Source organism: Phyllobates terribilis, unplaced genomic scaffold (assembly GCF_046119375.1).
Source record: "Phyllobates terribilis strain yellow unplaced genomic scaffold, ASM4611937v1 Scaffold_12__6_contigs__length_324123572, whole genome shotgun sequence".
Taxonomy (NCBI): Eukaryota; Metazoa; Chordata; class Amphibia; order Anura; family Dendrobatidae; genus Phyllobates; species Phyllobates terribilis.
The window spans coordinates 123002365-123028221 of record NW_027362772.1 but is presented as its reverse complement, the minus strand read 5'-3'; positions in this window follow the sequence as shown (position 1 = coordinate 123028221).

The window sequence follows — 25857 nt, the reverse complement described above, 5'->3', positions numbered from 1 at the left end:
CTGGCATGGCCTCCTTTGCGGCCCAAAGTAGCTAGCTTCAGCCTTGCAGCCACGCCCAGGGCCAACGCAAGGGGTTTGCTTTGGACAGGTCCCCTACCTCGCTTAAGACTTCACCTTGGGTGACATGGACGCCCTCTTGTTTCACAAACTTCACCTTGGGTGATATGGACACCCGGTTACGGACACGCCGTGACCTCTACAGACTAAAGCTACTTGTATATATGTTATTGTATTATTGTTATACCCTGCATTTATGTTTCTTTAAAAATGTGTTTAGTCCCGGAGTACTAAAATTTACTAGGGGGGAATGTGGCACCCCAGGGGTCTGGTTGCCACAGTAACAGAAATATTACGTCTGAGAGCGAGTGGGAGGTTTCTCTGGTCAGGAGCCCTAAGCATGCAACACTGCCCGCCCAGACCTGGGAGGGGAGGAATCTGCCCTTATAAACTGGGTCTGGGGCGGGATTAGGTGAGTCAGAGTGAAGTCCCAGACAGAGACGCAGTCAGGTCTGGAGGACAGCAGACACAGGGAAAGCAAGAACTAGGAGCTCTGTAAGAGCAGGAGCGAGTGCCAGAGGCTGGAAGCTAGATAGCTCGCCTTGGCTGAAGACACTAAACCCGGACACGGAGTCCGAGGCTGTGGGGACATCCAGGTCCAGCAGCAGAATCCAACCGGCAGGGGATTCCATGTCCTCTGGCCATAGAAGCCCGGAGGCACGGTCACAAGGAAGGGACCAGCACCGCCATCGTGAAGCGGAGGCTAATGGAAGGCCCCAAGTCACCGGCCATACGGGTGAGCACCACACGGTATACTCAGGGACGTGGGCTACTTCTACCCGCACACAGCAAGGTAGAAAGGAAAGAGTGCAGATAGACGGGGAGGCCTACAACTCCACCTGGCCAGGGGGAGATCCTGCTAGCTCTCAGACTGACCAGGCCTCTACTGCTAGCCAGTACTCCCAGGAGGGTCTGCGCTATACCATCAGTAAAGACCCTGAACTGCACCACACGTCTCTGTGGTTCATCGCTGCACCAGCACCATTAGTACTGGGACGCTCACACCATCACTCCCATCATCCACACTAGCTGCCCTGAGGCAATACTTCTCCCGTGGGGAGTTATCCCATACTTGGCTGCGCATACAACATCAGCCTCAGCGGTCTGCAGCGCAGCGGCGGTCCCCACTGACCACAATCCACAGGTGGCGTAGTCGGACATTTGTTATTACACTAAGACTGGCACTGGTTTGACCGCCCTGGGCATGGACCGGGTCATAGCCACGGAGGACTACAACCCCCAGCGATCCGGCTCCGGGTATCCCCTGCACAGCACAGGCCCAGGGGGCGCGTCAGATGCTCATGAGAACATAATTTTACCTCTGTACAAATCAGTAGTGCAGCCACATTTAGAATACTGTGTACAGTTCTGGTCGCCGGTGTATAAGAAAGACATAGCTGAACTGTATCGGGTGCCGAGAAGAGCGACCAAGGTTATTAAAGGACTGGGGGGTCTGCAATACAAAGACAGGTCATTACACTTGGGGTTATTTACTTTGGAAAAACGAAGGCTTAGGGGTGATCTTATTACTATGTACAAGTATATGAGGGGACAGTACAAAGACCTTTCTACTGATCTTTTTTACTCTGAGGCCTGAGACGGGGACAAGGGGGCATCTTCTACGTCTGGAGGAAAGAAGGTTTAATCATAATCACAGACGCGGATTCTTTACTGTAAGAGCAATGAGACGATGGAACTCTTTGCCGCATGATGTTGTAATGAGTGATTCACGACTAAAATTTAAGAAGGGCATGGATGCCTTTCTTGAAAAGTATAATATTAGAGGTTATATATACTAGATTCCTTGATAGGGCATTGATCCAGGGAACTAGTCTGATTGTCGTATGGAGTCAGGAAGGAATTTTTTCCCCAATGTGGAGCTTAGTGTTTGCCACATGGTTTATTTTTGCCTTCCTCTGAATCAACATGTTAGGCTATGAGTTGAACTAGATGGACTTAAGGCCCCGTCACACATAACGAGATCGCTAGCGAGATCGCTGATGAGTCACGTTTTGGTGACGCAATAGCGATCTCGCTAGCGATCTCGTTCTGTCTGACAGGTAGCAACGATCAGGCCCCTGCTGTGAGATCGCTGATCGTTACAAAGCTTCCTGGACCATTCCTGGGTCGTTGCGCTCCCGCTGGGCAGTGTGTATCGCTGTATTAGTCTTCCTTCATCCTTAAAAACTATGTTACTATGTTACTATGTTTCTATAAAAAATGTTCCCATTAGAAACTATACTTGTAATGCCCATGCACTAAGTGTATGGGCTGACAAACATTTAGCCCTGGTGGGTATACATGAATATACTGTATACATTTTTTTTTTTACGGGCTTCATAAAGACCCTTTAAAAAATGATGTGGGTGTTGCATCACAGACCACGGTCACCCTGGTGATATGGTGGTGGAAGATGAGGATGAGGAGAAGGAGGAGGACAAGAGCAAATAGCCAAAATCAGGAAGCGTATACCCATGTGTGGGTGTGAAAAAGTGCTTGGGAATACACCTCCCAAAAAAAGACACTGAATTTGAGTTTGTTACGCTGCTATCAATCGGTGGTGTTGAGAAGTCTTACCCAATCCAGCCCTTGTTCATTTTTACAAGAGTCAGCCTGTCAGCATTTTCAGTTGACAGGCGGATGCGTGTTATGATCTGCAAACAAGAACTAAGGAAAGAAGGGGAAAGCTTTCCCTACAGTAAGACTAAGCTGAATCCCTACGATGTAGCGGGCTGCCTGTTCCTAGTGAGCAGACTCGTCTTAGTCCTAGGCTAGTCTGAACGAAGACCTCTAGAATAAAGAGAAGGGGTCCCTAAAAGAACGAAGGACTGGAACAAAAATGGGACACCTCCTGAACAGAGAAAGTTGTTGCAGAAAACAAAAGAAAAACTGACAAAAGGTACTTGAGGTCCCAAAGGACCACGTGAACTGAGAGATAAAGGCACCGAAGCACCTGGCTAGCAAAACAATCAAACAACACTGAAGTCCAGCACAACCAAAAGGTGGAGCTGGTATATAAAGGCAGATGGTCACGTGACCGCAAAACACAAGATGGAAAAAACAAACAGAAGGGTTCTAACAATGCGCTTATCAGTTAAAATTCCACCAGCGGCACTAAAAACCCGCTCTGATAAAATGCTAGCGGCAGGGCAGGCCAGGACCTCCAAGGCGTAGAGAGCCAGTTCATTTCACGTATCCAGCTTGGATACCCAATAATAATAAGGCACAGAGGAAACACAGAGGATGTTGGTACGATCGGCTAGGTACTCCCTCAGCATTTTCCCAAACTTTGCACTCCTTGTGAGAGTACCCTGCGCCTTAGGGCCTGTGCGATGGGAGGGGCTGAGAAAATTCTCCCAGAATTTTGACAGTGTTCCGCTGCCTCTGCTGGATTGGAGTTGTGCCTCTCTCGCCTGTAGTCCTTGGATGTCCAACGAACTATGACCTCTGCCGCCAGTGTTTTCAGATGGAAATTTTTTTAATAGTTCCGCAACAAGGGCCTTGTGGTACTGCCCTATTTTTGTAGACCTGTCCGCCTCAGGAATAAGAGATATAAAGTTCTCCTCGTAGCGTGGGTCCAGAAGTGTCACCAACCAGTAATGACTGTCACCCAAAATTTTGAGAACGCGAGGGTCATGGGAAAGGCATTGTAACATAAACTCAGCCATGCATGCCAGACTTCTAACAGGCAAGGCTTCCCTGTCCTCACACAGAGGACGAGTGACCATGCTCTCCTCCTCCTCCTCTCTGTCCTGAGGCCATCCACGCTGAACAGACGGTATGACAGTTGTGAAGGTAGTACAGTCTATAGAGCATGAAACTAGCTTCTGTTCTTCCTCCTCTTCCTCATTGTCACCCAATCCATGTGGGGATGAGATGAGGCTGGGCTGTGTGTAATCACCCTGTATGGTTCCTTGTTCCATCTCATCGTGCTCCACCTGCAAAGCATCCTCTGTGATTGGGAGCAGAAAGCGTTTCAGAAGATAGAGAAGCGGGATGGTGACGCTAATTATGGCGCCATCACCGCTCACCATCTTGGTGGAGTCCTCAAAGTTTTGGAGGATGGTACATATGTCTGACATCCATGTCCACTCCTGAGGTCTTATGTGTGGAGTCTGAACTGAATACCGACGGCCTTCTTGATGCTGGTACTCAACAACTGCCCTCTTCTGCTCACAAATCCTTCCCAACATCTGCAGTGTACAGTTCCAACGCGTGGGGACATCACACACCAGTCTGTGAGCCGGACGCTGCAAACGCTGCTGAAACACGGTAAGGGAGGCAGAAGCTATAGGTGACTTTCTAAAATGGCACGCAGGCGGCGTACTTTAACAAGTAGATCCGGCAGCTCCGGTAGGATTTGAGAAATCGCTGAAACACGAGGTTAAGCACATGGGTCAGGCATGGTATGTGTGTGAGCTTGCCTTGCCTCAGAGCCACCACCAGGTTCCGGCCATTGTCACACACAACCATGCCAGGCTGTAGGTTCAAAGGTGTGAGCCACAGATCTGCCTGCTCTTTCAGAGATTTCCACAGCTCTTCAGCATTGTGCGGTTTGTCACCTAGGCATATTAGCTTCAACAGCCTGTTGCCGCTTGGCCGAGGCAGTGCTGCAGTGCTTCCAGCTTGTGACTGATGTGGTCATTTCTGAGATGGAGGCTGAAGAGGAGGAGGAGGATGAGGTGCAGGAGCTGTAGACTGTGGGAGGACGTGTTCCGTCCCAAGGTCTGACTGGGTCCCGGCTTCCACTATGTCCCAGTGTGCCGTCAGCGAGATGTACTGTCCCTGCCCACAAGCACTTGTCCACGTGTCCGTGGTTAGGTGGACTTTCCCGGTAACTTAGTTATTAAGGGCACTGCTAATGTTTTGGGACATGTGCTTGTGTAATGCGGGGACGGCACACCGGGAGAAATAGTGGTGGCTGGGAACCGAGTACCGAGGAACAGCCGATGCCATCAGGTTGCGGAATGCTTCCCTCTCCACGAGCCTAAAATGCAACATTTCGAGCGCAAGCAGTCGCGAAATGTGGGAATTTAGTAGTGTGGCCTGTGAGGCGTTGGCTGCATATTTACACTTGTGTTCCAAGGACTGGTGTATGGACAACTGAATGCTGCGCTGGGACAAGGATGTGGATGTGTGCAACATCCCTGGTGGCGTGCTTGCATAGTGCACCACCTCCCACTATGCAAGTCCACAATCTTACCTGTCAGTCCAGCCTACAAACCTTGCTCCAGTTCATGCTGTGTGCATGTCTCTTGACTCACTGCTTAGGGCGGCGGCCCGGTTACTTCCTGATTCTTATAGCTGCTGTGGATGCACCCCTAATGCGTCTCCAGCCTATTGCTGTGAGTCACTGGATATTTAAACCCCCTCCACCCAGAAGGAGGGTCCTGAGCAACACCTTCACTCAGTTAGTCTTTGCTACTGAATTGCCAGGTCCTGTCCTGTTTCTAGTCTGTTTATGCCTCTCTGGGGGCTGCATACCCAGACCTGTTATCTCTGACTTCTAGTCTGTTTCCGCCACTCTGGGGGCTGTATACCCTGGCCTGTTACCTATGACTTCTAGTCTGTTTCTGCCATTCTGGTGGCTGTATACCCAGGCTCGTTCTTGTATCTCATAGCAGTAGCAGTTCCTGTCTGAACTGTATCCTAGCCTGTTACCTGTTTGTCTCTATGTCCGTACCTTCCCTTTTCCTGCAGTATCTGAACCTGCACCTAACTCCAACTTGTTGTCTCTGTACTTCTGTTTGTGAGTTTTGTGTCCACTCGCTACTTCAAAGGAAGTACCTTGTGTGTATCTGGTTCTGCTTGTCCCTTTTCCCTTCCTCCGTATCTTCCTGTATTTTCCAGTCTGTTCCATGTGAACAGAGCCCTGTCCTCTCTGCCTTGTCCACCGCACCTGCGGTTTCGCTCCGCTCTGTCTTGCCCACTGCTCCGGTGGTTTCTCTCTGCTCTGACTTGCCCACCGCTCTGGCGGTTTCCTTCTGCTCTGCCTTACCCACCTCTCCGGCGGTTTCTCTCTGCTCTGACTTGCCCACCGCTCCGGCGGCTTCCCTCTGCTCTGCCTTACCCACCGCTCTGGCGGCTTCTCTCTGCTCTGACTTGCCCACTGCTCCGGTGGCTTCTCTCTGCTCTGCCTTGCTCACCGCACCAGCGGTTTCTCTTTGCTCTGACTTGCCCACCGCTCCGGCGGCTTCCCTCTGCTCTGCCTTACCCACCGCTCCAGCGGTTTCTCTCTGCTCTGACTTGCCCACCACTCCGGCGGCTTCACTCTGCTCTGCCTTGCCCACCGCTCCGGCGGTTCCGCTCTGCTCTGCCTTGTCCACCACACCTGCGGTTTCTCTCTGCTCTGCCTTGTCCACCGCTCCGGCGGTTCCGCTGTGCTCTGTCTTGCCCACCGCACCTGTGGTTTTTGCTCCGCTCTGCTTGCTGACCACACCAGCAGTTCCTCTCTGTTCTGCCTTGTCCTCCGCTCCGGCGGTTTCGCTTTACTCTGCTTGTCTACGGCTCTGTACCTGTCTTCCAGTCTGTACTGGACCCTATCCAGCCTGCGCTCCAACCTGCTAGTACCTCCCGGTCTGCACTCCTGCCGTGCTTGCCAGTTTCTCCCTGTCTGCATACCAGCTGTGCTTGTCAGTGCCCACCTGTCTGCATACCAGCCGTGCTTGCCAGTGACCACCTGTCTGCATACCAGCCGTACTTGCCAGTACCCACCTGTCTGCATACCAGCCGTACTTGCCAATACCCACCAACCTGTATGCCAGTCTAACCTGCCTGTTCCTGCATTCCCCGGTGTGGGTCAACAACTGTGACCGGGGTCTGACCTGGAGTCGCACTTGGTCCCTCTGCTCAGTTCCTCCTTGGTCCATGGAGTCGACTAGCCACCGTGCGACCTTGGTCGGACCGGGTTGATACTTAGTTACGCCCCTCCAGGCACTACTCAGTTCATGGTACAGTGGGATCAATAATCACGCTCACGCCAGTCAGTCCGGGCGCGAGCGTAACAATGTGCTTCCTGATGCTGCTACTTGAGAGTGTGAAATGACTGGTGCAGAGCAGGAGGCATCTTCGCATCCACCATGAATAGGGATTGGCTTGCATTCACAACAGCGGAAGAAGCAATGGTGCCACCCGCAGACACTGTTCCTGGACCCTGGGGTTTGGCCCACAAAGTAGGGTGCTTTGCTGCCATGTGCCTGATCATGCTGGTGGTGGTCAGGCTGCTAATTTTGCCACACTTGCTGATGTTGGCCAGGCAGATGGTGCAAATTGACTTTTTGGGGTTATCGGCAGAGTCTTTAAAAAACAACCAGACCCAGGAAGACCTAACAGTTATACTGGCAACTTCCTTCGTGTTGGTGTTACGGGGAACGGTTGCCTGCCTTCTGTCTGTGGCCACCATACTGCTTCTTCCTGCCTGTTGGGGTCCTCTGCCTCCCTCCCCCTGTGTGCTGCTGTCCTCCCTCTGCATGTCCTCCTGCGATGTTGGGTCATTTACTATATCATCCACCACTTTGTCTTCCACTTCCGAACCCTGGTCCTCCTCCTGACTTTCTGGCAAATGTCTCATCATTGTCCACCTCTTGTGACACTTTGCCACCATCGCCTTCGTGTGACCGTGGCTGCTCAAATATTTGGGCATCGCTACATGCGATCTCCTCTTGTCCCGCTTCAAGTGGACCGGGCGAATTACCCGAATCTATAAATGGAAAAGTGAACAGCTCTTCGGAGTGTCCAAGTGTGGGATCAGTTGTCTTTGGGCACTCGGAATGGTGGGAGGAAGGAAGTTCAGGGTAAGGAATATGCGGTCCAGACTCACAGCTACAGAGACTTAACCGTGTGGAAGACAGGGTGGTGGTGGTGGCTAAATGACTGGAAGCATTATCTGCTATCCAACCAATAACTTTTTCACACTGCTGTGTGTTCAATAGTGGTGTTTTGCGGTCCCCTATTAATTGGGACAGGAAGGTCGAGCGAGAAGATGTGGGTGTTTGTTATGGCACAATTTCAGCTTGCCCACGGCCTCGGTCTCTGTATGCACCATCAAAATCACATCCAGTTCCCCGTCCATTGCCACATGCCTTGCCCATTTTAAATGGAGGACAATAACTTCCACGCTCACTACAAATGGTTGAATTTGAAGCGAACTTTATGTGATCCTTGTGACACAGTTTTAAATCACTGACCTCTAGGTAACTATTTTGAACAGCAAACTGGTGTCAATAGCTTTACTGACACACTGAAACAAATTTTTAATGGAGGTCAGAAATGGCAGTATTTTCTGAAAACGTATATGTGATCCGTGTGACGGAGAAAGCACAGTATTAAATACCTGGCCTGTAGGTAACTATTTTGATCAGCAAACTGGTGTCAATTTCTTCGCTGACACAGTGAAACAAATGTTTAATGGAGGCCAGAAATGGCAGTATTTTCTGAAAACGTATATGTGATCTGTGTGACGGAGAAAACACAGTTTTGAATAGCTGGCCTGTAGGTAACTATTTTGAACAGCAAACTGGTGTCAATAGCTTCACTGACACACTGAAACAAATTTTTAATGGAGGCCAGAAATGGCAGTATTTTCTGAAAACGTATATGTGATCCATGTGGCGGAGAAAACACAGTTTTGAATAGCTGACCTGTAGGTAACTATTTTGAATAGCAAACGCAAACTGGTGTCAATAGCTTCACTGACATACTGAAACAAATTTTTAATGGAGGCCAGAAATGGCAATATTTTCAGCACAATTATATGTGATCCGTGTGACGGACAAACCACAGTTTTAAATAGCTGGATTTTTAGCGCTGTAATATGGAAAATACCTGGCTGTATTCTGCAGTGCCAACAAGCAAATGCTTCAGAAAAACGGTGTTCTCTGGATTGATTTTTAAGCAAACAATGAGGATTAAGATCCAAAGAAAATTATTCCTGGCCCCTGAGACCTGGGCCTCTTTCTAGAAATATCTAAGAGCAGCAGCAGCAGACAAAACTGGAATGGAGCTTCTTGTGCTATAAAGCTCTTTACATTCCATGTGAAATGCGCGTTGGGAAGCTGGGTACTGTTGTACTACCCCCCTTGCGGCATATATTACACAGCCGGGTAAGAAAACTATCTTTCAAAAATTTATATGGACCATACATTTACGAGATTTGCCCTGCTGGCCCTGTACTAACCATTATAGACATGTGTCTGATTGAATATACAGTTCTTTAGGACCAGCAATCAATTTGCAAATCTCTCTGTATCCTACCCTTTACTCCATATTTATAACCTGCTAGCCCCCCCCCCCCGGCGTGCTAATACTATATCTATCTACATCCTTACATCTGATTGCACATACATACTGATTATCTATTTATTATATACTGATTTTTACTATATGAACTTAATAAACATTTATTTTTTTACTATAACCGTAAAACTCACATCGCATGCGGTGACGTCATTTGCTGGCACGGCAGGTGTGAGAATTCTCCCACGCTCGCAGTGACGTCAATGAGGTGAACTGAGTTCATGTAACATGAACTCAGCTCATCTGGATGCCGTCACAGCGAGTCACTGAGGAGTGCAAGCATGAGTGTGCTCCTCACAGTCTCTACAAGATGGCAGTCTGAATGGTCGCGTCCCACTACTATCCAGCCTGCCATCTAGATCTGTCGCTGGACACATGGATGTTCCTCACTTCGTAAAGGTGAGGATGAGGTTGCTTTATTATTTTACTTTTGTTGCAGGTGACAATGGCTTCAGCTGGAATTGGCGTGATGGTAAATAGAGTTTAATTTAGAACATTAAAAGGTGTCTGAGTTTATTTCAAACAAAATATTTTATTCACGATGTGGGTGTATTTATTTTACATTTCACTTCCACTATGGGGTTAATCATGGGGGCGTCTTATAGACACCTCTCCATTACTAACCTGGGCTTGATGACAGCTTGCATTATAAGCTGGCATCAACCCCTGCCCTATAACCCCACTGCCACTGCTACAGGGCAGTGGGCAGAGCGGAGTCTAAGTGCCAGAATTGGCACATCTTATGGATGCGCCATTTCTGGGGTGGCTGAGGGCTCCTCTTTCTAGACTCAGAGGGGGCCAATATTCATGGCCCCTTCCTAGTGTATTGTACAATGCATACCAGAATAGGGATGAGGGGTACCATGCATACCTGAATAGGAATATGTGGTGCCATGCATACCAGGATAGGGATGAGGGGTCCATACATACCAGGATTGAGGATGAGGGAGCCATGCATACCAGGATGAGGGGTTGGGTGCCATGCATATCAGGATTGGGGGATGAGGAGGCCATACATACCAGAATGGGTATGAGGGGTGCCATGTATAACAGGATGAGGGGTACCATACATACCAGAATAGGGATGTGGGGTACCATGCATACCAGGATGAGGAATGGGGTGCCATGCATACCAGGATGAGGGGTACCATGTATACCAGAATAGGGATGAGGGGTACCATGCATACCAGGATAGGATTGCGGGGTACCATGCATACTAGGATGAGGGATGGAGTGCCATGCATACCAGGATTGAGGGATGAGGAGGCCATAAATACCAGAATTGGGATGAGGGGTGCCATGTATACTAGGATGAGTAATAGGGTGCCATGCATACCAGGATGAGGGGTACCATACATACCAGGATAGGGATGCGGGGTACCATGCATACCAGGATGAGGGATGGGGTGCCATGCATACCAGTATAGGGATGAGGGGTACTATGCATATCAGGATGAGGGTTAACATACATACCAAGAAAGGGATGTGGGGAACCATGCCTACCAGGATGAGAGATGGGGTGCCATGCATACCAGGATGAGGGGTACCATACATACCAGGATGAGGGATGAGGAGTACCATGCATACCAAGATTGGGGATGAGGGGTACCATGCATACCAAGATTGGGGATGAGGAAGCCATGCATACCAGGATGAGGGATTGGGTACCATACATACCAGGATTGGGGAATGAGGGGTGCCATACATACCAGGATTGGGGATGAGGGGTGCCATGTATATCAAATTTTGGATGAGGGGGCCATGCATACCAGGATGAGAGATGGGGTGCCATGTGTACCAGAATTGGGATGAGGGGTGCCACGTATACCAGATTTGGAATGAGGTATACCATGCATACCAGGATTGGGGATGAGGGATGCCATACATACCAGGATTGGGGATGAGGGGTGCCATGTATATCAAATTTGGGATGAGGGGGCCATGCATACCAGGATGAGAGATGGGGTGCCATGCGTACCAGAATTGGGATGAGGGGTGCCATGTATACCAGATTTGGAATGAGGGATGCCATGCATACCAGGATGAGGGATGAGGGATGTCATACATACCAGGATAGGGATGCGGGGTACCATGCATACCAGGATGAGGGATGGGGTGCCATGCATACCAGGATGGGGATGAGGGGTTCCATGCATACCAGGATGAGGGATGGGGTGCCATGCATACCAGTATAGGGATGAGGGATACCATACATACCAGGAAAGGGATGCGGGGAACCATGCCTACCAGGATGAGGGATGGGGTGCCATGCATACCAGGATGAGGGATGGGGTGCCATGCATACCAGGATGTGGGGTACCATGCATACCAGGATGAGGGATGGGGTGCCATGCATACTTGGATGAAGGGTACCATACATACCAGGATAGGGATGAGGAGTGCCATGCATACCAAGATTGGGGATGAGGGGTACCATGCATACCAGGATTGGGGATGAGGAAGCAATGCATACCAGGATGAGGGATTGGGTGCCATGCGTACCAGAATTGGGATGAGGGGTGCCATGTATACCAGATTTGGAATGAGGGATGCCATGCATACCAGGATGAGGGATGAGGGATGCCATACATACCAGGATAGGGATGCGGGGTACCATGCATACCAGGATGAGGGATGGGGTGCCATGCATACCAGGATGAGAGATGGGGTGCCATGCGTACCAGAATTAGGATGAGGGGTGCCATGTATACCAGATTTGGAATGAGGGATACCATGCATACCAGGATTGGGGATGAGGGATGCCATACATACCAGGATAGGAATGCGGGGTACCATGCATACAAGGATGAGGGATGGGGTGCCATGCATACCAGGATGGGGATGAGGGGTTCCATGCATACCAGGATGAGGGATGGGGTGCCATGCATACCAGTATAGGGATGAGGGGTACCATACATACCAGGAAAGGGATGCGGGGAACCATGCCTACCAGGATGAGGGATGGGGTGCCATGCATACCAGGATGTGGGGTACCATGCATACCAGGATGAGGGATGGGGTGCCATGCATACCTGGATTGGGTATGAGGGAGCCATGCATTCCAGGATTGGGGGTGAGGGGTGCCATGCATACAGGATTTGGGGTGAGGGGTGCCATGCATACCAGGATTGAGGGTGAGGGATGCCATGCATACCAGGATTGGGGATGAGGGGTGCCATGCATACCAGGATTAGTGGTGAGCGGTGCCATGAATACCAGGATTGGGGGTGAGGGATGCCATGCATACCAGGATTGGGGGTGAGGGGTGCCATGCATACCAAGATAGGTATGAGGGCAGCACATAACAGGATGGAGGCAGCACAAATACCAGGATGGGGGCAGCACAAATACCAGGATGAGGGCAGCACAAATACCAGGATGGGGGCAGCACATACCAGCATGGGAGACCATATACTAATAAAAATGCTTGCCACCCGGGCGTAGAGCAGGCTCAATAGCTAGTATACATATACACAGTGCATTGTGAAAGTATTTGGCCCCCTTGACCTTTTCTACCTTTTGCCACATTTCTGGCTTCAAACATAAAGATATAAAATTAAATTTTTTTGGGAAGAATCAACAACAAATGGAACACAATCGTGAAGTGGAACGAAATTTATTGGATATTTTAAACATTTTTAACCCCTTTAAAGCCCATGACGTATTAATACGCGTCTGTGCCCTGGGCTTTAAGAGCCTGACCCGTATTAATACGTTATATCTTTAATGAGGCACCGCGACCGAAGTCGCGGTGATCGCATTAAATTTCCGGCGCCATCTTACCTCTGGATAGATGGCGCCGATCCCGGGGGGTGTCGCCGCCCCCCCGCACCAGCGATCGATGTGATTTGCTGTTCAAATTTGAACAGCCAATCACAGCATTTCTAACTGTTTCTGGCAATATGATTGCCAGAAACAGTGATCTGCAGCCTAGGATCGGTGCTCCTAAGAGCACCTATCCTAGGCTGTTGATAGGACACCCCAGCCCTGGACCCAAAGCGCTAAGATCGGTGCGATCGCCGATCACATCGATCGCACCGATCGTAGTTCGACCGCACGGTGACAGGGCGGTCATGGGGCGGTGACCGGCTTGTGACCTGCCTGTCACCACCCCATGACCCCCTGTAATGTGATCTAAGCCCCCAGAATGCTGTGATTGGAGCGATCGATGATGACTAGTGTTGAGCGATACCTTCCGATATCGGGAAATATCAGATCGGATTGGATCGGACTGATACCGAAAAAGTATCGGATATCACTGATTCTGATACCGGAAACCAATGCAAGTCAATGGGACAGAAATATCGGAATGAAAATAAACCCTTTCTTTCCTTGTAGGTTAATTCTACATGAAGGAAAACAACTAAGAATAATGTAGAATGTATTGGGTGAGGTGGGGGAGACAATAAAGGCATAGAGGTTTAGCCCAATCAAATGGAATAGCAGGAATTAATATTTTTTTTAAGACGTTCTGAGTTACGGAAATATTGACTATGTTAAGTATTTTTATATTTTGTCAGATATTTATGTTTCACTACTTCCATGCTCTTCACCTTCTTTTTTACTTCTCCCACACTTTCTCCTTCATCATCCTCAGCATCAGCATCTTTTTCATCCACTTCTTCTTCACCTTCTTCATCTTCTTCTTCTTCTTCACCTTCTTCGTATTATTCTTTTTTTTTACATTCTTCATATTCTACTTCTTCATCTTCTTCATATTCTTCTTCTTCATCATATTCTTATTTGTGACAGGCATTCCTGTAGTTGTTATCTATAAAAGTTTGGACATTACACCTTTCGTTCTGCCCGTCACAAAAGATTTACAACAGGATTTTTCCGCGTTCTGTTTGGCCTGCAGCAGCAGGTCTTTTCCAGGGGCACCACGAGGAGGAACGGACTCACCCCCATACACTGCTTAGTCATCTTCTCCTTATAATTTAGATATTATCTTTTGCTCTGATTTTTAGTCTTATGCTTAATGTTCTTCCGCTTTTTGTTCTGCAGCTTCTTGTACTTCTGCTTCTTGGTTTTCTGTCTCTTGTTCTTCTGTATCTTGGTGGTTGTCTTCTCTTCTTTGTCCTCTTGGTCAACTTCTTCAGGGTCATCTTCTTGGTCTTCTTCGGGGTGGTCTTCAGGGTCGTCGTCTTCGGGGGTCCTCGTCTTCGGGGTCCTCGTCTTCTTCGGGGTCCTCGTCTACTTCGGGTTGGTCTTCAGGGTCCTCGTCTTTGGGGTCCTCGTCTTCTTCGGGGTGGTCTTCAGGGTCCTTGTCTTCTTCGGGGTGGTCTTCAGGGTCCTCATCTTCTTCGGGGTGGTCTTCAGGGTCCTCGTCTTCAGGGTCGTCGTCTTCGGGGTCCTCGTCTTCTTCGGGTTGGTCTTCTGGGTCCTCGTCTTCAGGGTCCTCGTCAGGGAGATCCAGAGTGATTACCAAGAACCATTTCAAAAAGCTTGAACTTGGAAATGTAGCAGAAGGTACAAGAAGGCTGAGGAACTACAGAGGACCAGCTGACCGTACTGAAACCCGGATGGGTAGCAGAAGGTACAAGAGCCAATGGAACTACCGAGGACCAGCTGACGGTACTGGAACTCGGTTACTAAGCAGGAACTACCTGTGCCAGAAAGCACTACCAAGGACCAGCAGACGTTGGTGGAACTTGGATACCGAGAAGGATGCACCTAATCCAAAGGCACTGCCGAGAACCAGCTGACGGTTCTGGAACCCGGATGGGTAGCAGAAGGTACAAGAGCCAATGGAACTACCGAGGACCAGCTGACGGTACTGGAACTCGGTTACTAAGCAGGAGGTATCTGTGCCAGAAAGCACTACCAAGGACCAGCAGACGTTGGTGGAACTTGGATACCGAGAAGGAGGCACCTAATCCAAAGGCACTGCCGAGAACCAGCTGACGGTACTGGAACCCGGATGGGTAGCACAAGGTACAAGAGCCAATGGAACTACCGAGGACCAGCTGACGGTACTGGAACTCGGTTACTAAGCAGGAGGTACATGTGCCAGAAAGCACTGCCAAGGACCAGCAGATGTTGGTGGAACTTGGATACCGAGAAGGAGGCACCTAATCCAAAGGCACTGCCGAGAACCAGCTGACGGTACTGGAACCCGGATGGGTAGCAGAAGGTACAAGAGCCAATGGAACTACCGAGAACCAGCTGACGGTACTGGAACTCGGTTACTAAGCAGGAGGTACCTGTGCCAGAAAGCACTACCAAGGACCAGCAGACGTTGGTGGAACTTGGATACCGAGAAGGAGGCACCTAATCCAAAGGCACTGCCGAGAACCAGCTGACGGTACTGGAACCCGGATGGGTAGCAGAAGGTACAAGAGCCAATGGAACTACCGAGGACCAGCTGATGGTACTGGAACTCGGTTACTAAGCAGGAGGTACCTGTGCCAGAAAGCACTACCAAGGACCAGCAGACATTAGCGGAACTTGGATACCGAGAAGGAGGCACCTAATCCAAAGGCACTGCCGAGAATCAGCTGACGGTACTGGAACCCGGATGGGTAGCAGAAGGTACACATGTAAAAAAAAGTTTCAAGGCCGCGAGCCGGCTGCAGTTACCAAAACCCAAAGTCCTACAGGGGGTGCTTGTCCTAGTGGCACTATGGAACCAGCCTTCATTGCCAGATCCCACAGCCCACATAGAAGTCACCTAAACTGCAGGCACCATAGAGTCGGCTAACCCGACCGCAACACGACAGGACAACGCATTGGAGGCAAAGTGACGTTGACACTACCCGGAAACAGCTGGCGTGCTGGAACCAGGCTGGGCAGGAGGGAGTACCCGTGCCAAAGACACTGCTGGGAAACAGCTGGCGGTGCTGGAACCCAGGGTAAATACTAAAAATATATAGAAAAGTAAAATCCGGTGCCACAAGCGATAAATCCTTTATTCCAAAAATTAAAAATCACATGTCCCTAGGAGGGGAACAACTGGACGCGTTTCGAGGACACAGCCCCTTAATCGTCAGTATACAAATGAATTAAAAAACAACACATTTATAATAAAAACTGTGACCACCCCTAAGCATGTGTGATAGATTAGTATACACATTAGGATATTAACTCCTACTTAGACAAGATTTGCGTGCAACAAATTCTCATAGAATATACAGACATAGACATAGGAAAAAAAAAAAAAAAAAAAACTTTAAAAAAAAAAAACTTTTTGTAAATAATTTGCCATATAGATGCACAGAACAGAATATGCATATAATAATATAAATGCAAGTATATATATATAATTCAATAAAAAAACATTAAATCTGATCTATAATTCATACCTTGCGGTATCCGTGCATTTAATTTCAATATCCACTTTAATTTTCTATATATCCTTGCAAGTTTATGCTGGACACTAATCCGTGAGCCTGGGATTCCTGTGAGTATCAGGTGATATGAGCTAATTACCCTTTTTTTCAGTCCATAAATACTAAAAACAGAGTGGAGCCAGAGGAGTAATTGGAGCAACTTTAAAATCTGTAGTAGTGTGAATGTGGACAGAGCAGGAGAATTTGCGGACACACAGCTGGGGATCAGCTGACGTTACTGAACCCCAATAACACGGCAGCAAGTGTTGACTGTGCAGACGGCACTTCCGAGCGCCAACTGGCGGTGTTGGAGCTCAGGGATAATACTGAAAACAGAGAAGCCAGAGGTGTAATTGGAGCAACTTTAAAATCTGTAGTAGTGAGAATGTGGACAGAGCAAGAGAAATTGCCGTCCGCACAGCAGGGGAACAGCTGACGTTATTGAACCCCAATAACACGGCAGCAAGTGTTGACTGTGCAGACGGCACTTCCGAGCGCCAACTGGCGGTGTTGGAGCTCAGGGATAATTCTGAAAACAGAGGAGCCAGAGGTGTAATTGGAGGAACTTTAAAATCTGTAGTAGTGAGAATGTGGACAGAGCAGGAGAAATTGCCGTCCGCACAGCAGGGGAACAGCTGACGTTACTGAACCCCAATAACACGGCAGCAAGTGTTGACTGTGCAGACGGCACTTCCGAGCGCCAACTGGCGGTGTTGGAGCTCAGGGATAATACTGAAAACAGAGGAGCCAGAGGTGTAATTGGAGCAAATTTAAAATCTGTAGTAGTGAGAATGTGGACAGAGCAGGAGAAATTGCCGTCCGCACAGCAGGGGAACAGCTGACGTTACTGAACCCCAATAACACGGCAGCAAGTGTTGACTGTGCAGACGGCACTTCCGAGCGCCAACTAGCGGTGTTGGAGCTCAGGGATAATACTGAAAACAGAGGAGCCAGAGGTGTAATTGGAGCAACTTTAAAATCTGTAGTAGTGAGAATGTGGACAGAGCCGGAGAAATTGCCGTCCGCACAGCAGGGGAACAGCTGACGTTACTGAACCCCAATAACACGGCAGCAAGTGTTGACTGTGCAGACGGCACTTCCGAGCGCCAACTGGCGGTGTTGGAGCTCAGGGATAATACTGAAAACAGAGGAGCCAGAGGTGTAATTGGAGCAACTTTAAAATCTGTAGTAGTGAGAATGTGGACAGAGCAGGAGAAATTGCCGTCCGCACAGCAGGGGATCAGCTGACGTTACTGAACCCCAATAACAATGCAGCAAGTGTTGACTGTGCAGACGGCACTTCCGAGCGCCAACTGGCGGTGTTGGAGCTCAGGGATAATGCTGAAAACAGAGGAGCCAGAAGTGTAATTGGAGCAACTTTAAAATCTGTAGTAGTGAGAATGTGGACAGAGCAGGAGAAATTGCCGTCCGCACAGCAGGGGAACAGCTGACGTTACTGAACCCCAATAACAAGGCAGCAAGTGTTGACTGTGCAGACGGCACTTCCGAGCGCCAACTGGCGGTGTTGGAGCTCAGGGATAATACTGAAAACAGAGGAGCCAGAGGTGTAATTGGAGCAACTTTAAAATCTGTAGTAGTGAGAATGTGGACAGAGCAGGAGAAATTGCCGTCCGCACAGCAGGGGAACAGCTGACGTTACTGAACCCCAATAACACGGCAGCAAGTGTTGACTGTGCAAACGGCACTTCCGAGCACCAACTGACAGTGTTGGAGCTCAGGGATAATACTGAAAACAGAGGAGCCAGAGGTGTAATTGGAGCAACTTTAAAATCTGTAGTAGTGAGAATGTGGACAGAGCAGGAGAAATTGCCGTCAGCACAGCAGGGGAACAGCTGACGTTACTGAACCCCAATAACACGGCAGCAAGTGTTGACTGTGCAGACGGCACTTCCGAGCGCCAACTGGCGGTGTTGGAGCTCAGGGATAATACTGAAAACATAGGAGCCAGAGGTGTAATTGGAGCAACTTTAAAATCTGTAGTAGTGAGAATGTGGACAGAGCAGGAGAAATTGCCGTCCGCACAGCAGGGGAACAGCTGACGTTACTGAACCCCAATAACACGGCAGCAAGTGTTGACTGTGCAGACGGCACTTCCGAGCGCCAACTGGCGGTGTTGGAGCTCAGGGATTACAGTTCAGGTGGTAGAAACATGAACACAACAGGAGACATGGATACTGTTGCCAACCAATTATTTATTCTGGAAGAGGACTGGCAAATTCATGAGAGATCCAGGACTTGTTCATTTTGAGAAAAGTAAGCCGGTCAACGTTATCGGAGGATAGTCGCATGCGATGGTCTGTTAGTACACCACCAGTGGCACTAAAGACGCGTTCCGATAATACACTAGCAGCAGGGCAAGCTAGCACCTCCAATGCATACTGACTAAGCTCTGGCCATGTATCCAGCTTACAGACCCAAAACTTGAAGGGAGAAGAGCCGTCTGGGAGTACACTAAGAGGGCAAGACATGTAGTCTGTCACCATCTGCCGGAAACGTTGCCTCCTGCTGACTGGAGCCGTCTGTGATGGTGTAGACATTTGTGGCGGCGGGGACACAAAACTTTGCCACATTTCGGCCATACTGGTCTTGCCTTGTGCTGAGGCGCTGCTTCTGCTCCCTCTTTGTGCAGAGCTTCCTCCACTGCCTCGACGCACTGAGCTGCTTTGTAAAGCACTAGCAGCACTGCTCTCGGTTGGAATGGAGAACATGATGGAATGCACCAGTGCATCTTGGTACTCCCGCATTTTACGCTCCCGGTTCAACGGTGTTATGAGGCTTTGTAAGTTGTCCCGGTAGTGAGGATCTAGGAGGGTGGACACCCAATAATCAGCCGTGTTGAGAATGTGGGCGATGCGGCGGTCGTTTCTCAGGCACTGCAGCATGAAATCAACCATGTGCTGCAGACTGCCAACTGGCCAAGAAACGCTGTCCCCTGCTTGAGGCGTGATCTCTGCCTGCTCTGCATCACCCCACCCTCGCTCTAGATATTGACTACTAGAGCATTGTGTACCTCCCTCCTCTGGACAGATGTCTTCCTCATCCATTGACTCCTCCTCATCCCCCTCACAAAGTGTCCCCTGCCTAGGCCTTTGTGAGGAACCACATTGCGCAGACTGTAGAGAAGCAGATGGCATTTGTGACTCCTCATCCTCCACCTCTTCCAAAACCTCGTCCCTTAGTGCTTGCAGTGTTTTTTCAAGCAGGCAGATAAGGGGGATAGTCATGCTGACTAGTGCATCATCTGCACTCGCCATCCGCGTGGAATAATCGAAGGCACGCAAAACGTGGCAAATGTCCTTCATAGAGGCCCACTCAGTGGTGGTGAAGAGTGAAATTAATTTTAATACGGCCTGTTGACGTTTGGCCACGGCTGTGCTCATATCGGTCATCATAACAGGTAACCGTTCACGGGTTGATGTGGAGGTAGACCGTGACGGCTCCTGCAGCGCTGATTGCAGGAACTGGAGTATGAGGAGGAGTCAATGTGTACAGACTGGATTCCTGCAATCCTTGAAGTTGGCAGAACATGTACAGCGCCACTCTCAAGATCTGTACCCGGCTCCACAACATTTACCCAATGGGCAGTGAGGGAAAGGTATCGTCCCTGTCCATGCTTACTGGTCCACGCATCGGTGGTCAGGTGGACCTTGCTACTGACGGCGTTTTGTAGCGCATGTTTAATTTTTCCCTCCACATGAGGTTGCAGGGCAGGGACGCTTGCCTGCTGAAATAAAAGCGGCTGGGCACGTTGTATTGTGGGACTGCCAATGCCATAAAGTTACGGAAGGTGTCAGTCTCCACCAGCCTGAATGATAGCATTTCAAGGGCCAGTAGTTTAGCAATGCCAGCATTCAGAGCCTGTGCTCGGGGGTGGTTTGCCGAGTATGGGCGCCTTTTCTCCCATGCCTGTGCTAACGATGGCTGTAGACTGGCCTGGGAGTGTGAGGATGACTGGGAAAGTGGTGCTGTGGGTGGAATTACACTGTGTCTCTGTACAACAGTGCCAGAGATTCTTCCATGGCGATCCTGTGAGGAAGCCGAACCAGCTGTGTGTGAGCTGGAGGAAGAGGCTACAACACGAGCTGAAGAGGTGGTAGGTGGTGCTGTAGGTTGGCCTAGGTCTTCAGTGTGTTTTTGTAACTCCACCACGTGCTTGGTCCGCACATGTTTCCACATATTTGTGGTATTGAGGTTGCTGACACTTTTCCCTCTTTTCACCTTCTGATTACACAGCTTGCATTTGACAAAGCAAATGTCATCTGCAACTGTGTCAAAAAAGGACCAGGCACTGCAAGTCTTGGGAGCGCCCGCTTTGGATTTTGGAAGAGCCATGCTCCTAATGGGTGCCGAAGTGGAGGCTACAGGCAACCAAGTCTGCCCCCTCCCTCTCCCTCCTTTTTGGGCTGTTCGGGGAATCTCTTCCTCAGAGCTGCTCCCACCACCTTCCTGTCCCTCACGCCATGATGGGTCAAGGACCTCATCATGTACACCACCCTCTTCAAACAACTGCTTCTCCTGGGTAATCTCGACAGCACAGTACGCACCAGAAAGTGGCACCTGAGTCTCATCATCAGATGCGTACTGAGGTGTGCTACTGACCATAGGCACTGGCCCACCCGCCTCTTCAGATTCAGAGAGACAAATCGGTTGCGCATCACTGCATACTACCTCTTCTTCAAATTCTCGAATTCTGCTTGGCTGGCCCCCTCTTTCCAAGCCACGAGATTCAGAGAACAGAAGTAGAGATGGCTCCTGTCCAGGGCTCTCTGACTGCCTGGGCAATTTGGCAGGTGGTGAAGAGACAGATGGGTGCTCTTCAGTGCTCAGGACCTGAGAGGATCTGGAACTAATTGAAGTTGATGCGTTAGCTGCCATCCATCCGACAACGGCTTCAATTTGGTCCTCCCGCAGCAGTGGGGTACGGCTAGCTCCTACAAAGCTGCGCATAAAGGACTGTTCCCTGGTAAAACTGGGGGATGCTGAGTCACTGGTGCCCGCAGCAGGCACAGAATCCCCACATCCTCTCCCTGCAGGCACACAATCCTCACGTCCTCTCCCTGCAGAAACTCCACGCCCACGCCCACGACCACGACCACGACCACATGCCTTACTCCCTGCCTTCTTCATCTTGGTAGACTGATAAAGATAGGCAGAAAAGTACTAAGGGCTTAGTGTGCTTATTCCTCAACAGCTGCTAACAGGTATAAGAAACACTAATTTTATAAAGTGTGGACTAGACTTTAATATGAGCTAATGTGGCCTACACAACTGTAAAGTGGAGTGTTTGGTGAACTTTATTTAGGTTTTTTTTGTCACAAAAAGACACTGGATGTGCCTAAAGATGTAATACCGATAGTATCACAAACTTTTTGTAGCTATTACAATGTAGGAAGGTAACCTACAATGCAATAGATGAAGCTACAAAAAATAGGCTAATACTAATCTGGCTGGGGCTGCAGGGCCCAATGCTGCAGAAAGGCTCCTCTAACTACTCCTATATAGTGTGTTTGGAACCAATTTAGCTGAATACGGATGGAACCACCACACTAATAGGAGAAATCAGGAAAAATTATGAATTGGCAAAAAAGGACAATGTATGAGGCAGTGACACTGAGTGCACTACAACCAGACGTGGCTGAAGCACACACTACAGGGTGAGCTGCACTCACACACCAGACCTTGCAGACAGCGGTGAACAGTGCAGATGCAGAGCACTGTGCACTAGCGCTGCAAGACCAAAAAAAATTCTCTATCTACTCCTATATAGTGTGTTTGGAACCAATTTAGCTGAATACGGATGGAACCACCACACTAATAGGAGATATCAGGAAAAATTATGAATTGGCAAAAAAGGACAATGTATGAGGCAGTGACACACACTGAGTGCACTACAACAAGACGTGGCTGAAGTACACACTACAGGGTGAGCTGCACTCACACACACATACCTTGCAGACAGCGGTGAACAGTACAGATGCAGAGCACTGTGCACTAGCGCTGCAAGACCAAAAAAAATTCTCTATCTACTCCTATATAGTGTGTTTGGAACCAATTTAGCTGAATACGGATGGAACCACCACACTAATAGGAGATATCAGGAAAAATTATGAATTGGCAAAAAAGGACAATGTATGAGGCAGTGACGCACACTGAGCGCACTACAACCAGACGTGGTTGAAGCACATACTACAGGGTGAGCTGCACTCACACACACAGACCTTGCAGACAGCGGTGAACAGCACAGAGAACTGTGCACTAGCGCTTCAAGGCACAGCGATTTATAAAGTAGCTTGGGTAAAGCAGAATAGACCAAATAGGTAGCTAAAACTGTCCCTCAGAACAACAGCGTCCTATCCCTAACTGAATTCACAGCAGAGTGAGCTCAAAATGGCGGCGGCGGCTTTTATAGTGCATCATGACATCATTTCAGCAGCCAATCACAGCCATGCCATTAGTTAAGATGCCTACATGCCTAACAGGATGTGCCCACACTTCTTAGGATCCTCATTGGCTGAATAAAATGAAACTGGCTCATTGCATTATGGGAACTTCCGATTCCGGTATACGATATTGCAAAAGTATCGGAATTAAGTATCGGAATTCCGATACCGCGAATATCGGCCGATACCCGATATTTCAGTATCGGAATGCTCAACACTAATGATGACATAGAGAGCTCCAATCAGAGTACCTGAATACAGGTGACCGGGCGGTCACAGGGAGGTGTCACCTCCCTGTGACCCCCTGTGGTGCGTGCTCTGCCCCAGCCATGTCTGATTGGTGCGATCAATGTCACCAATCAGATGGCTGGGGCACAGCATGCACCACAGGGGGTCACAGAGAGGTGACACCTCCCTGTGACCGCCCGGTCACCTGTATTCAGGTACTCTGATTGGAGCAATCAATGTCATCATCGATCACTCCAATCAGATTACCTGACCGGGAGGTGACTGGGTGACACCTGTCACCACCCTATTACCCCCCTGTGACCGCCCTGCAGACCTTCACACTTGGTGAGGATTTCTGCAGAGCAGTCACATCTGATCTGTCTGTCACTGGGCCTTGTAGTGCCACAGAATATTCTGTGACACCACAAGACCATCTACTCACCTGCTCCAGTCGCTGCTGCTGCTGCTCCTGGATCTTCTGCTCCAGCGTCCTGGGTATCCTGCTCCTGACCTGCTGTGGTTCCTGCTCCAGATCCTGCTCCAGAGCCTGCTGCTGATCTGCCTGCTGATCCTGCAGAGAAGACTTTGGTAAGTCTGTTCTCCCCTCATCCACCCCAATCCCCCCCCCTCTTTTTACTCCCCCTTACCACCATTTTTTTTCTGCATCCTGCAGCAGTCTCCAGCTCCGCTCCCGGTCTCCAGCTCTGCTCCCGGTCACCAGCTCCGCTCCCGGTCACCAGCGCCGGGCTCTCGCTCTGGTATCCCGGTCTCCTGCTCCGGGCTCCGGTCACCAGCGCCGGGCTCTCGCTCCTAGCTCCCGGTCACCAGCACCGGGCTCCTGCTCTGGGCTCCCAGTCTTCTGCTGTGGGTTCCCGGTCACCAGCGCCGGTCTCCTGCTCCGGGCTCTGTCTCCTGTTCAGGTCCTGCTGCTGATCCTGCTGACCCCTTGGTAAGTCCATCTCTGATCTCCCCTCATCCACCCCAATCCCCCTCTCCCCACTCCCCTGTCCTTTTACCCCCCTTCCCACCCCAATCCCCCTCACCCCAGTTTCCCTGTTAATTCTCTTGATTCTGATCTCCAGCTCCAGTTCCGGTCTCCTGCTCAGGCCTCCCGGTCTCCTGCTCTGGGCTCCTGGTCTCCTGCTCCGGGCTCCCGGTCTCCTGCTCCGGGCTTCCAGGCTTCCAGTCACCAGCGCCAGGCTCCTGGTCACCAGCACTGGGCTCCCGGTCTCCTGCTCCGGGCTCCCGGTCTCCTGCTCCGGGCTTCCAGGCTTCCAGTCACCAGCGCCGGGCTCCCGGGCTCCAGCTCCGGGCTCCCAGTCACCAGCGCCGGGCTCCTGCTCCGGGCTCCCGGTCACCAGCACCTGGGTGGTGACCTCCACCTGTCACCACCCTATCACCGTCCTGTGACCGCCCTGCAGACCCTCACACTTGGTGAGGATTTCTGCAGAGCGGTCACATCTGATTTGTCTGTCACTGGGCCTTGTAATGCCACAGAATATTCTGTGACACCACAAGACCATCTACTCACCTGCTCCAGTCGCTGTTGCTGCTGCTCCTGGATCTTCTGCTCCAGCGTCATGGGTATCCTGCTCCTGACCTGCTGTGGTTCCTGCTCCAGAGCCTGCTGCTGATCCTGCTGCTGATCCTGCAGAGAAGATTTTGTTAAGTCTGTTCTCCCCTCATCCACCCCAATCCCCCCTCCCCCCTCTTTTTACCCCCGCCCCACCACCATTTTTTTTTCTGCGTCCTGCAGCGGTCTCCAGCTCTGGTCCCAGTCTCCAGCTCCAGTCCCGGTCACCAGCGCCGAGCTCCTGCTCTGGGCTCCCGGTCACCAGAGCCGGGCTCCGGGCTCCCGGTCACCAGCGCCGGGCTCCTGCTCCGAGCTCCCGGTCACCAGCGCCAGGCTCCTGCTCCGGGCTCCTGGTCACCAGCGCTGGGCTCCTGCTCCGGGCTCCCAGTCACCAGCGCCGGGCTCCCGCTCCGGGCTCCTGGTCACCAGCGCTGCTGAAAGAAGAACAGAGAAGACTTTGGTAAGTCATCTCTGATCTCCCCTCATCCACCCTCATCCACACTCTAAATAAAGTACTGACACACACACACTCTAAATAAAGTATTGACACACACGCACCACATACATAACAAAAAATGTCCCGCTCATCCCAAACTCGCTATTCAGTGGAGGAGGCATATGCTTTTCTTGCCTCCGACACTGACAGCGAGGGCGAGGATCCCACATTTCTTTATTTTTCCGATGTCTCGTCGTCTTCCTCCTCCTCCTCCTCTTCTTCCTCCTCTTCCTCTTCCTCCTCAGGAGAGAAGATGATCCAGCGCCCCCCACTACTGACCCCGTATGGACCTCGCCCCCCGAAAATTATGAGCCACTGATTCCTCACAGAACTAGACTTTTTCAAACTCTTTTTCTCTGAGGATTTTGTAAACCTCATGGTGGGCCAAACTAATTTATACGCTCATCAATTTTTGGAACA